The sequence below is a fragment of the Paramormyrops kingsleyae genome, chromosome 13 (assembly GCF_048594095.1).
Source record: "Paramormyrops kingsleyae isolate MSU_618 chromosome 13, PKINGS_0.4, whole genome shotgun sequence".
Taxonomy (NCBI): domain Eukaryota; kingdom Metazoa; phylum Chordata; class Actinopteri; order Osteoglossiformes; family Mormyridae; genus Paramormyrops; species Paramormyrops kingsleyae.
In genome coordinates, this window is record NC_132809.1 from 8,192,923 (window position 1) to 8,197,095 (window position 4,173).

The window sequence follows — 4,173 nt, forward strand, 5'->3', positions numbered from 1 at the left end:
AACTTTTTGTGAGTGTCAGAGGGGCGTGGATACCCCGACAGATTCAGGGGACCCAGCACTTTACAGGGGGCCTCAAATATATATGCACTATATAATGCAATGGGGGCAGGGGGGCCCCAAGCTACTCCCCTGCTAATACCAATTAGTTATTACTGTTTGATGTTTGGGGTGGCGTGTGGCTCAGTGGGCTAAGCCTCTGTGCCTGTGATCAGAAGGCCACCAGTGCTGAGCCTGGCCTCAGCAGAATAGTCACATGTCCGGAGGCCCTTGAGCAAGGCCCTTAACCCCCAGCTCCAGGGGTGCCGTAGGTGACTGCCCTTCGCTGTGACCCCCCAAGCTTGCTCTTGTCTGTGCGTGTCTCATGGAGAGCAGAACGGGGTAGGCAAAAAGAGAATCAATAAAGTATCATTCTATTCTGGTATTTAAAATAAACATCTTGCAGTTTATGATGTTCTCAGTCTATGTGTCACGGTGTGGGAAGGACGGAGGCAAGGCAGGCTTCGGGGAAAAATAAAGTGGCTTTATTGAGGCCAAAACACCACAGTAAATGGACCACGAGGGGTCAAAACAAGGCAGGGAAAAAACTAGGGAGAGACATGGGGCACTGTGTAAACGAAGGGGAGGGCAGTCAACAATATAACATTGCAATGACCGGACTGGGGAGCTCAGGATGAGTAGGCACTATAAAAACCACAGATGAGGGAGCAGACGAGAGGCACCTGGGGATCATCCACACGAGGGCTGAAAGGAGAGGCAAGGTTAAACGAGGAACAGGTGAGGCTCGTTAGTACCGGAACACGGGGGAAAAGCATGTGGGGCATGACACAAACGAAATCCGATCTAAATCTGTCTTTAACTTGAATTTGTAGATAAGTCAGAAATATAATAATAAAGTACAGAATAATAATAATAATAATACAGTAATAAGAGTAACTACATAAGGTACTGTATTGTACCTCGAGCTGACGAACTGCTGAAATCACTATGATTTCATGAGCATCACAAGGTAGTGCGGAAGTTTGTTATTACGAACCATTGCATTTAACTCAAATTTGTTATTTAATAGGCTTAGCAGTCCATTTGTAAGTATGAGGTGTCCTTAATTTGGACGTTCCTAATCCGCGGATTCCCTGTGTAGCACAGTTAAAATGAAACTTTTTTTTGTTTGTTTGAAGGCTACTGTGAGTTCTGAAGGTTTTTCATGGTGTGTGTACGTGTGTGTGCCCAAGAGCTTTCAGAAGGTGACAGGTGATGTGACATTTGATGTGAGTAGCTGTCAAAGGTCCCCCTGGAACTGTTCTTACGGAGCTGTGGGGGCTGGGCGGTGAGGAGGGGCTTGCGCGTTCCCGCGGTTGCTATGCAGGATGTGCCCCTGTCATCGGCCGCCTTCAGCAGCGTCTGTAAACAGTAGTTGCTCGGTATGTAGGCAAGATTGAGTTATGAGTGTTCTGAGGGTGGCAGACGGATGTGAGATGGCCCGTATGCCCAAACACATCCAGCTAGCTATTAATTACCACTGATACAGATGGCAAAAGCTGTAAACCACAGTGCATAAAACAGGAATCTGCACTTAAATTTGACACAGAACACAGTTTGTCTTTCATTCGCTGCAGTCTGTATTTATGTACAGAATATCCCGAAAATGCCATGAGATATTTTCTGTTGGCAAGGTATTGTCCACTAAAGCAAAAACATGTATAATTAATGATATTGTATATAATCTGTATTGTAATTATCTATTTTAATTAAGTTGTTGCCGTTATTTGGCTGTAGGTTTACATGATGTTTGACTGTGTCAATGGACAGGCATGAGTTTGAGGTGGGATCGCTTCTTACATTGAGGTGCACTGCTCTCTCACACCTACAGGGTTTGGGGGGTTCAAATCTCACCTCTGCTTTGTGTGGGTGTGGTGCGTATACTGTACATTCTCCCCTTGGCAGGTGAGTTTTCTCTGTGTATCCTGTCGCAATCAGTGCCTCATAGTGTGTGTATATCGGTGCCTTCCATTTGAACTCGAAAGTTGGGATTTCCGGCTTCCTAGTCAGAAATACCAACTTGAACGCGCCCAGAAATCAGAGTTTCAACTTGGAAAGTTGGAGGAACCTCTGCAACCCCGATCTCAGAATTCAAGATGGCTGCCCCTTTCATTAACAAAAATGAAAGCTGTAGTTACATACTGTTTATTAGCACATATTTAGCACATACTGTATGTCTTATTTGTGTTTCATTAAATTAGTCGTACATATAGTACTGTTCAACTGGACATTTTGCTGTGGTGTCCATATGTTTGTATCAACTGGCATTGCTAAGTGGCTTTCCAACTTCTTGTTCTGGAACACGGTTACTGTACCTCGAGTGTGACGTCATTTGCAGCTTCGACAACCGACCTCTGAGGTAAATGGAACTCAGCATTGGGATAGGCTCCATTCCCCCAGCTCCTTAAAAACCCTGTCCAGGATAAGCAGTCAGAAGATAGATGGATAACTTTTCGCACAAAGTAGGAAGGAAATGCATGCACTTCTATGTGGAGCCCAAGGGTATGGTGTTCTGGGTGTCAAGGTGTCAGAAGACCTTAAGGAGACGTGCTCAGGTGAACCAAAGGTGGAGAAGACTGGCTTCAACGTCGGGGGCCATCTTTCATGTGCAGTCGATAGTGACAAGAAAAGGAGAATCACTGGTCAGTTTGACGAAGAATCCCCTAAGGCTACTGTCTAACCAGGAAATGGAGCTTTGTATAAATCTTAGGGCTGCCTCAATGGAAGAGGCTACTTCTGCTTACTGCTGCAGTTGTTAGATACAGGACTTTTTGCCTATACTCAGTATCTGTGTTCTGTCTCAGATGCTGTAAGAGTCTGTTGTTATGCGTTTGCATGTTGTTGTTTCTTTAAGGCTAATTGTTTGCATCGTTATGTAAAAATAAATATATGCAAGTGTAGATCGTACAGCCTCACACATGGGAGTAAATAAGACTATTCCACTACTAGCCATTCACATTGGTGTTTACCTGAAATTCGGTCATCACTTGAGGCTGTCGAAAGGATTTACACACACGCTTGCAAGAAAATAGGTTTGAGCACTGATAAACTTCATGTTACACTTAACAGTAACTATGTTACATTTTGGCAATATGGCACCCAGACAGGCAGCCAGTGTTTTGGTGACTCGTGTGTTTGTTTTGCTTGTTAAACTTGCACATGACGTCACAATTTGACTCACTGTTACACTGTTACATTGCACATACTTTTATCTGCAGTTTGCTTGTGTATAGTTTATTTATGTCATCATTTATTTATTTATTTATTTATTTGATTGTTTATTTTTTGTTTTAACTTTTGTTTTTCTTATCTTTTTTATATGCCTTTCCTGGATTGACACTATGTTAACACCTGCACCCAAAGAAATTCCTTGCACACAGTCGCATTTAGAGGGGACACCCTGGATGGGATGCCAGTCCGTCACATGGTACATACATGCATTGAAATACCAGGGGTACATCAGCTAAACATACACGTGTCCGGCCCATATGTACTCCCACTATATAGCTTACATATCTAAATACTGACCTGGCGGATCCACTGCCACCTGTTACTTTACTGCAAATTGCTCACTATTTATTATGATAACTATGATTATTGTTTAATGTTTAGTGTTTTGTCTGTGTATATTTATGTCTTGGAACTGGGCCAGCAAGCATTTCACTACACCTAGTACTCAGTATATCAGTGCATGTGCCAAATCAAACATTGATTCATTACATCATAGGTGATTTGGTGGTGCAGTGGTTGGCACTGTTGCCTTACATCTCTGGGACTATGGTTCCAGTCTCTGCTGTGGTTCCATGTATGTGGAGTTTGCATGTTCTCATCATGTGGTTTCTGCCACATTCCAAAAATGTGCCAAGATGAATTAGAGTCACCAATTGCTCATAGGTGTGTGTGAGGGTGCCCTGCGATGGTGCCCCACCCCATCCTGGGTTGTTCCCTGCCATTGTACCCATAGGCTTTAGACCCCCCATAACCCTGAATAGGTGGTTACAGAAAATGGCACACTGCACTGAGTGTAAACTATGTACGTAAGAAACCCAGGCAGACTCTTGCTTGAGTGCTTCTTACTGTATACCTTATTGATTACATTGTGTATCAGGAACAGCACCCATGATCCTGTACTAGCTA

At 43.6% G+C, this 4,173-nt stretch overlaps 1 long non-coding RNA gene across 1 annotated transcript; it reads left to right on the top strand.

Moving 5' to 3' along the window:
• The first annotated feature begins 598 nt into the window (after nt 1-598).
• On the top strand, nt 599-2,849 carry LOC140578100 (uncharacterized). The gene is made up of 3 exons (XR_011982112.1): nt 599-774; nt 1,868-1,941; nt 2,375-2,849. It is a non-coding gene; the product is annotated as an uncharacterized lncRNA (long non-coding RNA).
• Nucleotides 2,850-4,173: the final 1,324 nt, after the last annotated feature.